Genomic DNA, 10,290 nt, shown 5'->3' with positions numbered 1-10,290 from the left:
GGGCAGGTCCCAAGAAATAGGGGTAAGGGACAGGGAGGAAGAGTTCCCCAGGGAAGGAGGGGAGGCTGATCCCGGTCTATCATCATTGTAGGTAACTGGAACTTAATATCGCCTAGGACATTTTTAGGCACCATAGGGATGTGTCTCAGAATTGTTTGCCTAGGTTATGGATGAAGTGGATGGTAGAGCAAATGCTGAGCATGCAGGAGATCCAGCTCCATCCCTGTGAAGAGATCATAACTACCCTCTATAGAGAACAGGATCATGTTCATCCAAGGCTATGACAGAGGGTCCTTCAAAGATTGTGCCAAGGAGTTTGCACAAGTGTCCAAATGCTCCAGTGGCCAGAGAGAGATGCTCATTTGGCTGAGGGAAGTGCTTTCATCCCCAGCTCCTCCAGACCCACTCTGGAGCAAGTAAAACTAGCTGGGCGCTGAGGTCTGCTCTAGGATGGAGCTTCTGAAGAGAAAAGACAGATGGCTGATTTGCCATGATGGCCAAGAGAGAGTGTGGCGATACTGGGACCAGGTTAATCCAGAACCTCTAAGAGAAAAGATGCGGGAATGTTTCCTTACCCTCCCTCCCCAAAGGAGATAGCCCCCTTAGGACCTTCCTAGAGGCTGTCCAAGAGGCCTTGCAGTGGTAGATGAGGAAGACAAGGAAAAATAAAGAGGCTGAAGGGCTGCCTAGCCCCCAGGGAAGAGAGAGGCCACGCCCATGCCTCTGTAGCTGAGACTTGGGGTGGCAGTTGGGGAGCCCAAGGATTAGAATCTCTGAAGAACCCATGGAAACTCCCAGATTCCGCTTCAGACACCTGCCGGACTCAGAGAGAGGCCTGGCCTGACCAGCCCACCCTCCACTGGCCTCTCCCTCAAGAACCTGGGGAGCAGGAAGTACAAGGTGGAGAACTTGATAGGAAGCTGGCCACACCCACTTCCTGCTGGAGTATATCAAACCCAAGTGGGCCTGAGCCAGGAAGGGGAAGAGATAAGAAGAATCTCTTAAGCAGGCTGTTCTAATTATGGAAGAGGCTGTGCTTGTGACTTTCGGGGCCCTCTTGGAGTGTTTTATGGGGCTAGGGATGTTAGCTAGCAGCACTTAGCTTCCATGTCCGGAACCACAAAATACAGTCCACTTTTCTTAAGACCAAACTGAAAAGGCATATTGTTGGAGTATTTCTTGAGGAGAGGGACCTTATTTAGCCAATGTAGAAGCTAAGGTCCCTCAGAGAAACAGAGGCAGGAGAACATGTGAATGTATGTGTGAATTGGCTCCCACACAGCTGAGCGGGTTGACAGAGTCCCAAGATTTGCGCCGCCCAGCCATGCTCTGTGGGAGAGTCAGTGACATAGTTCTAAACCAAGTCCAAAGGTCTGAGCTTACAGGAGAGCCAGTGGCCTGCTTCCAGTGCCAGTCCAAAGGTCTGGGACCTAGAAGAGCAAATAGTGTAGTGCCAGTCCGAGTGCCAGCAGGGCTCCAGACCTAGTGGGGAGCTGATGCTTCGGTGTGGATTTGAAGTCAGGAGCGAGATAAAACAAATGTACCTCCAGCTCAAAGAGGAGGAGAAGGAAGCGGCTTTTATGGCGTGGGGCATGTCAGATGTCTGACTGTAGTGAACCTCTCAAGCGATTGGATGAGGTCAGCCTACACGGAGAAGGCCAATTTGTTGAATTGAAGTCAGTTCATTTCAACATTAGTATTATCCAAAATGCCTCCAGTAAAAAAACCCAGGGTAATGTTTGGCCAATGTCGCAGCTAAGTTTACACAAAATTATGGCATCCAGCTTAAGTCCACTGAGTGGATTTTATTTTATTTTTTAAAACAACTGTGGGGTAGGGGGATTGAGAGAGGCTGTGTGGTGGTGTAAGTGTGGAGGCCGGGAGAATTTTACACCGGTGAATCGGCTCTCTTCCTCTACCATGTGAGTTCCAGGCATCCGAGTGAAATCGGAGTGAAAGCTTGGCAACCGGCACCTTTAACCTGCCAGGCCATCTCATCAGCCTGACCGAATGGGCTCTAGCGGGAACAATGAGCTGTGCCTTCCTTCTACACAAGCTAAGCCTTTGGTTACACCTTTAAAAAAGCGGCGCTCTTGCTCTTGCTCACCCTACCCCTGATCTCTACCACGTGCAGCCTCCTCTTCTGTTTTGACCCTTAGCGGGTGCCTTCCTGGCTCTCCTGTCTGGGGGGGGGGCCTGCCCTCAAAACCACAGACAGTCCTAGACCGAGGCCTCCGGAGTCGTAACCCTAATGACTCGGTGATGGGCTCCAGCACCGCTCAACTCTCTCCCACGGGCCAAGAGTGGCGACACCCTCTACTAAAACAGCCTGCTGATGACTTTAACATTCAGGCAAGCCATCCGTCAGAGAAGTCCCAGACTGCATTCTAATGGCTTAGCTAAGCATGTGACAACCCACGGGAACTCGGTCCTGTTTTTCGTTTTCCTACGAAGCTTAAACCAAGATTCCGAAAGGCTTTCTTTGTATCCAGTAGCTCCAACAGTTGCAAATCCTCTCCAGGAGTTCCTTCAAGCCAGAATCTTTTTGGCTCCATCCCTTGCAGGCTGGGGAGAGGAAAGAAATATTTATGAGACTTGGTCTCCGCCTTGGGGAGAAATAAACCCATAATCACTACTCTGTGTTCTGAGACTTGAGCGAGAGGAACAAAGGGCATGCGTATGCGCATGTGCGCAGCTCCACCCCTGCCCCCAACATCTCCCCAAGGAGGGGGGGATGTCTCTCCCCCCCCCCACCCCGCCCCCCGCCCCAACACAGCACAGCCCTGGACCTGAGTTCTGCCTGAATGACTGAGGGAGGAAATCTCAGCAGGCTGTGAGAGGTTGGGAGAAGCCAGGCAGGAATGTGATTTCAGCGTCTAGACTCAGCCTGATCCCACCCGGAGCTCAGGACTAGACTTTGCGTCCCCAGCGTCTGCTCCGCTCCATCTTAAAGAGTCTCAGCGTGTTGCACGCTCGCTTCCTGATGTGCTCACCAATTTTGGTTTTGTGCTCGCAAGGGTAACCGAGACGGTTCCTTTCTCTTATTGTTATCATCTCGTTGGCGTTATGTGGGGGGTCTAATAGCGCCATCCCAACGAGCTGGGCAGGCGAGGAAGCAAGGGATGTTGTTTCTGCCACACCGCAGCCGCAGCTGGACAGGAGAAGTGGTGGGTTACAAAGTCGAGGAGACTAGCTCGGGCTAGTCTCACACTGGTGTTCCTCCTCGCCTGCCTTTGCCTAGCGAAGTGCTGGAATTACAGACATGTACCGCCATGCCTGGCTCGTTACTCCATTTCTTTCTTTTAATTAAAAAAAAAAAAAAAGAGTGCGTCTGTGTGATGAGGGGAGAGGGTTGGGGGGAGGGCATGTGGCGATCAAAGAACCGAGCTTTGTGCACTTGGTTCTCTCCTTTATTGTGGTTTCAGGAATGGGACTCAGGTCGGCGCGCTTGCACAGTGAGCGCTTTCCCCACTAAGCGCTGGCCGGCCCTTGATAGTCCGTTTCTTCTTATTGCTCTTATTTAACACCCAGAAGAGTGTCCCTTTCATCGGATTTCCCAAATTCGGGCCGGTAGATCGTTCAGAGCGATCATGCTTCTCCAATCTCTCGCACGGCTTTCCCTCCCTGCCCTGGGGACTCCCATCCATCTTGCTATGTCCGCAGGGATGACTTAATGGCCATGCTTGGGAATGCCAGCCTGGAGAAGCACAGTTGTCCTTTTAGTGATAAGCTGGGGAGGGTTTACCAGATACAGGGGAGAAAGCCGCGGTTCCCACGGCTTGCAAAGGACATTTTATTTGAGTTCTTTCTCCGACAGGAAATCTAAGTCTGCAGAAAACACTGCTTGGTTTATGTCATCGCCTGGCTTAAAATGTCCCCCTAGCACTGAGTCCAAATTACTTGGCCAGACTCTCAGGATCCTAAGGAATCGGCCCTACCATAAATCACCACCCGGCATGGAACTTAGAGCTAGCCAGAATGCCAGAGGCAAGGGCACTCTTCAAGGGAAGGGCGCCTCCAGTGAGCCCCGAAGTGAGAGTGAGGCAAGCAAGGTTGTTAATCTGTAAAGCACAGCTGCAGACACAAACAGCAGAAAGACTTTCAAAGACTTTCTCAACCTCTGGGTCGCGACCCCGCCGGGGGCCGGGGGAGAGGTGACCCTGAAAACCACCGGAAAACACAGATATTTGCATTCCAATTCGTAACCGTTAGCAAAATTACAGGCATGAGGTAGCAACAACAACAAAACTCTTATGGTTGTCGGTCACCGCATGATGAGGAACTGGATTCAAGGGTTTCAGCATTAGGAAGGTAGAGGAAGGGCAGTTAAACCAGTTCAGGGGCGGTGGGGGGGGGCAGGAAAAGATAGCAAATAGGGAGCGGGAAAGGGGGGGGATAGTGAGTTTTAGGTAACAGAACTGCTGTGGAATTCAAATGCCAGGGCACAAAGGCTCCGAGGCTTAAGAAGCACAGCGGGATACTGAATGGGGGCCTCCTGAGGATGTAGCTCAGCCCAGAGAACTATGCACATTTTCTTTCTTTCTTTCTTTCTTTCTTTCTTTCTTTCTTTCTTTCTTTCTTTCTTTCTTTCTTTCTTTCTTTTGGCGCTAAGCGTGCACGCTACCACTGAGCTATACCCCCAGCTCTAAGAATGTATTCTTTGTTGTTTGTTTCTGTTTTGTGGTGCTTTGGGGGGGAGGGGGCTTCTTTGTTTTTGTTTTTTGAGACGCGGTTTCTCTGTTTTAGCCCTGGCTCTCCTGAAACTCACTCTGTCCACCAAGTTGGCCTCGAACTCACAAGAGATCTGCCTGCTGGGATGAAAGGTGTGCACCACATACATGCTTTGTTTTGCTTGTTTGGTTATTGTGCGGAGACCATGGCTTCGTCCTTCTTTAGTCGTCACACACAGAGCTACACTGCTAATTACTAAAATCCTGACCAGCTCTAAGGCCCTGGCCCAGAGCTCCAAACCGGAAGCAGTAAGGAATGGGGTGATGGGCTGGCGGCATTCCTCCAACATCACCAAAACCAATAAAATGAGGCTCTTGTAATCCTTCCAGGGCCAGACCAGGGCTTGAGCTCTTGGGTTAACCCAGGTACCTCTGGCCACATCTCTCCGAGCAAGGTAACCAGCAAGGGTCTGGAGGGAACAGCCAGTTGGAGTCCAGACAGACCCAAATGGAGGGAAGGTAAAAACAGACAGGTGCTGTCCAGCTGGAGATAAGAGGGGCTGGAGCCAACACTGCAGCAATTCGGGAGTGCAGCCCTAGCCCCGGGGTCCTGTCCAGACTGGCTGGCCAGGGGGCAGCTGGCAGTCTCCAGGGGGCAGCTGGCATTCTGCAGTTGGCATCCCTGACCCAAGCCTGGTGGAGGGCTCACGAGTTGCGGGGCGGCCTCTTGGTGAGCTCCTCATCCACCAGCTTGGTCTTGAGGTGCTCCTGGGAGGCCAAAATGCCTCCAGGCCACTTCCTAATTGCCTGCTTCTCACAGACCCAAATCTCCTGCCCAACCTGTTGGATGAGTCTATAGCGTCAGGTCACCCTCAAACTCATTGATAGTATCTGCTAGCGCATCAATGGTCTCCATGTCCAGGTGATCGGTAGGCTCGTCCAGCAAGAGCGGGTGAGAGTTCTGCCTAGCCAGCCGGGCCAGACCCGTTCCGTACTTCTACCCTATCCAACAGGTTCTGGATTGGGCTCACCTGCTGTTTCCCAGGGAGGCCGTGTCTCCCGTGATCTCCGTCATCTCCTCATTCTCCCTGACCTCTCTGGAGAACTTAACCACGTACTCCGAATGGGGGAAAGGTCCAGGTCCACCTGCTTCTGTGAGTGCTGATGGGAATGCCCTTTCTTTTCTTTTGAGACAGGGTCTCTCTGTGCAGCCTTGGCTGTCCTGGACTCGCTTATGTAGACCAGGCTGGCCTCGAACTCACAGCAATCGACCTGCCTCTGTCTCCCAACTGCTGGGATTTAAGGCATGGAGCACCACACCCAGCTAATGTCAAATTCTAGATTATTGTAGATGCAAGGCCTGTCTTTTTTCTGTACTTGGACCTCATGTTCTGGACCATGATGATAGGTGGTGGGATCTTTCCACACAGTGGGAAACAAAGTGACAGACTGTTGTCTCTCACAACCCTTTCTGTCAGTCCTGGTGCTACCATTTTTCTGTAGTGTTTCCTTTTGGTTTTTAGCCCACTGGGCCGGCTTGGCACTGCCGTGGCCAAACTTGGCAATGTAGTTCTTCATGTGTGCTACCTTATCCTCATCAGCTGGTTCTCTTCGAGCTCCAGCTGTGTCTTCACATACTGATCATAATTACCCATGTAAATACTTCCCTTTCTTGTTGTGCATGAGGTTGCTGTTGGCACAGGCCCCATTCAGAAAGTCCTGGTAATGGGACACAAGGACCAGGATGCAGGATGCGCCGGAAAGTTCCTCTTCCAGACACGTGCAAGCATCCAAACCCAGGTGGTTGGTAGGCTCATCCAGAAGCATCATGAAAGGCTAAATAAAGAGGGCTCTGGCAAGAGCGGCTGTCGTCTGCCAGCCACCACTGAAGCCTTTCAGCTTCCTGTGCTGCCGGCCAGGCAAGAAACCCAAGCGTGTAAGATCCTTGAGGCCCTCATCTGGGCTTTGCTCGAGTGCAGCTCTTCCAGCAGCTTCCGTGAGCTTCTCACACCCTGCATCCTCCTGAGCTAACCACTCGGTCTCCCTCTCCAGATGAGCGAGAGGTTGATAACGTGGAGGAGGTCAATACTACTGAGATGAGAGGCCAGGCTCAAGCAGCAGGGTTTTTTGTTGTTGTTGTTGTTGTTGTTGTTTTGTTTTGTTTTGTTTTGAATCTCAAAGTCCTCTAGCTCCTTAGTCAGCAAATCCACTTCTCCATCACCTGTGGTCTCTCTGCCATTGGCCTCCTCGTTTTTCTCCTTTGCCGCCTGAGGTGCTGTGACAGGGTTTCCATTTCCTTCATATGCCTTTCTGGGCCACTCACCTTCTCAAACTGACATTGTCCCCACCACTCCGAACTCCTTTCTCCTCCATGCCAACCAGCATTCCCCAGTCTCTATGAAAGTGGTTAGTCTAGGTACCTCATTGAGGACAATGTTTGTCTTCAATAAACATCGGTACCATAGCAAATATGAATTTCCTTTCTAAGGCTAGATAAAGTGGGGGAGAGTGACACACACCTTTGATCCCAGCACTTGGGAAGCAGAGCTCTCTGAGTTTGGGTCCAGCCTGATCTACACAGTGAGTCCACAACAGCCAGGACTACACAGAGAAACCCTGTCCCAATACACCAAAATTAATGAATTAATGAACTGATTAAAAAGAAAAATAAAACAATGAAAGTGTTTAAAGGACTGGAAATGCTGTTCAGTTAGTAGAGCCTGTGCCTAGCATGCACAGAGTTTTGGGTTCCCTCTGCAGCACCTCTATTATTATTATTATTATTATTATTATCAGGTGTAGTCTGTACACCTGTAATGCTAACAGTTGGGAGCTGAGAGCAGGACAACCAGTAGTTTAAGCTTGGCCTCCAGCTACAAAGTGAGTTGAAGACCAGCATGGGCTACAGAACCTGCTTCAAAAAAGAAAAAAGAAAAAAAAATAAGACAGACAAGATAATACCCTGCTACTCAGGAGGCTGAGAATGGAGAAGAGAATTGGAAGTTCAAGGAACGTCTGACTTACACAACAAGCCAAAAGCCAACTGATACAATTATTTGGGAATACCAAGAAGAAGAGGGCAGGGGTGTGTGGCTCAGTGGTAGAGCATTTGCCTAGCATGCCTAAGACTAAAACCCAGTCCCATACACACAGGCTAAAATGGAAATTTTCACGTTTTTAATAGTGTAAACATTTGATAAAAGTCTTTTAAAGATAATTATGCGTATTTTACCACAATAAGAAACAAAATTTCGGGCTGGGACTAGAGCTTAGCGGCAGACTGCTTGCCCAGTATGTATGAAGCCCTGGGTTCAATTCCAACACACATACCCGCACAAAGAAAAGGGAAAAGAAAAAAAATGTAAACACTATTTTTTTTAATTGAGAATATATGTATAGACCGGGATGAATATAGGCCAGACGGAGCAATGGTCACTTCCAGATGGTAGAACCACAGAGAGTAGTCTCCTGTACATTTCCACACTCCTGGACCTCTGCTAATGAGCATGTAATCTTGTCAATATAAAAGGATTTGAGATGGAAAAAAACAGGCAGGGCCCTGCCAAGCCATGGATTAACACGAGAAATCCTTGGGCTCTGGCTATCCTGGAGAGCTGTCCTTCCTCACAGGAAGGGTCTGCTCTTCCTTAAGTCCTGAGGGTATCCTAAGGGTGAATGAGGATCAGAGGGAGGCCTCTAGCAGTGTTTCTTAAGTGAGCAAGGACGACTTGGGCCTAATGACCCAAAGCAGGAATACACAGTCTCCAGTCTCCCTAACCCCCACCCTCACGGCCCCAATCAGGCACCACTGCTAACACTCACACAAGCAGGGCCTCTGAGACAAGGGCACCTCACTAGAGGGCAGACACATTCAACTGGGTTCCCCGGGGGACGGCATGGTGATCTCTCCACCCTACTGGTGAGGACCCATCCATCCCAGGGTGCCTGTTGAGAAAAGCCAGGATGATACAGGGGGCCCGGAGAGGAAACTGGTATCTGAAATGTTTCCTCCTCTGCTTTGCTCCCAGGTTGCTAGGGTAAAATCCATAAACACAAACGCCTGGCTTCCGGACTTCATTACTGATTAATGAGAGCCAGCTTTATACTTGACAATCCTTGGACAAGGCCCAGGCGGCTTCCCTGCTCCTAAAAGAGCGCTCTGTGTGCCACCCGGCCCCTCCTCTCTATACAAAGTGGTTAATTTGGGCATTTTCCTCTCCTGGGGCCCGGTGAGCCGGCTTGGCCTTGTCCTTCGGCTTTCTCCGGTCACGTGTGTCTCCTTCCTGAAGCTATCTGTGCTTGCTGAGGTCAGACCCTTTGAGCCTGGCCCACCGCTCTCCATTTCCTAAGCCTTTCTGGTGTTTGCTTCAGTTGGGCTTTCTGGTTCTGTTGTCGTTTTTTTCATGTTTGTGGGCTTTTTGTTGTTTGGTTTTTTTGAGACAGGGTCTCCCATAGCTCAGGGCTGGCCTCATACCAGACATCCTCTGAACTTCCAAACTCCTGGTAGTCGTGCTTTCACCTCCTAAGTTCTAGAATTCAAACTGTGCACTGTTTTACCCCAGTGTATGGGGTACTCGGAACTGACCCCAGGCAGGCTCCCTTGGATGCTACTTCAACAGTCTACCAACTCTAACGCATTTTCAGCCCCCTTAGGCCTTCCTAGATTTCCCTGAGCTCTCGTGTTTTCTCTCTCTCCCTCCGAACATTCATCTTGAAAGACTGTGATCAGTATTGGCTGTTCATGAAAAACTGTTCGGGCAAGTGCTCACCACGTAGCCCAGGTTGGCCTTCAGCATCCTGGCTATCCTCCTGCCTCAGATTCTCCAGTGCCTGGCTTGTGCCACAGAACACAACTTGGCTTATTGTTTTGGTTTGGTTTTGGTACTAGGGATTGAACCCAGAGCTTTGCACACCCTAGGCAAGTAATCTATTATTTTTTTTTAATGGATATGTGTGCGTACCTGAGAGTATGCACGTATGCCATTTCTATGCGGGAACAGGCAGAGAGCAGAAGAGAGCATCAGATCCCCTGGAATTTCAGTTACTGGCAGCTCTAAGCTGCCATTTTAGGGCTGGGAATAGAACCTGGGTCTTCTGCAAGAGTGGTAAGTACTCTTAATGGGTGAGCCACCTCCTCAGACCCCACTTATATTGTTTTTTTTTTTTAATATTTATTTATTTTATGTAGATGAGCACTCTGTCTGCATGTATACCTGCAGGCCAAAAGACGGCATCAGATCCCAGTATAGATGGATGTGAGCCACCATGTGGGTGCTAAGAATTGAACTCAGGACCTCTGGAAAAGCAAACAGTGCTCTTAACCTCTGAGCCATCTCTCCAGCCCTCAGTTTTTTGTTTGTTTGGTTTTTATTTATTTGATTTTTTGTTTGTTTTGGTTTTTTTCAAGACAGGGTTTCTCTGTGTAGCCTTGGCTGTCCTGGACTCACTCTGTAGACTAGGCTGGCCTCGAACTCACAGCAATCCACCTGCCTCTGCCTCCCAGATCACAGGTGTGCACCACTGTGCCCCACCTTTAAAAAAAAAAAAAAACAACAACACTAATTTTACTAGAGAATATATTACTTCCTTTCAGACCTATGAGGATATGACGTTCGCAAAG

At 49.9% G+C, this 10,290-nt stretch overlaps 1 pseudogene; it reads right to left on the bottom strand.

Moving 5' to 3' along the window:
- Window positions 1-2,910: 2,910 nt before the first annotated feature.
- Window positions 2,911-9,466, bottom strand: LOC110542370 (ATP-binding cassette sub-family F member 2-like; annotated as a pseudogene).
- Between the last annotated feature and the right edge of the window lie 824 nt (window positions 9,467-10,290).

Source organism: Meriones unguiculatus, chromosome X (assembly GCF_030254825.1).
Source record: "Meriones unguiculatus strain TT.TT164.6M chromosome X, Bangor_MerUng_6.1, whole genome shotgun sequence".
Taxonomy (NCBI): Eukaryota; Metazoa; Chordata; class Mammalia; order Rodentia; family Muridae; genus Meriones; species Meriones unguiculatus.
Note: the sequence above shows the minus strand (reverse complement) of the source record. Positions and strands in the feature narration are given on the sequence as shown.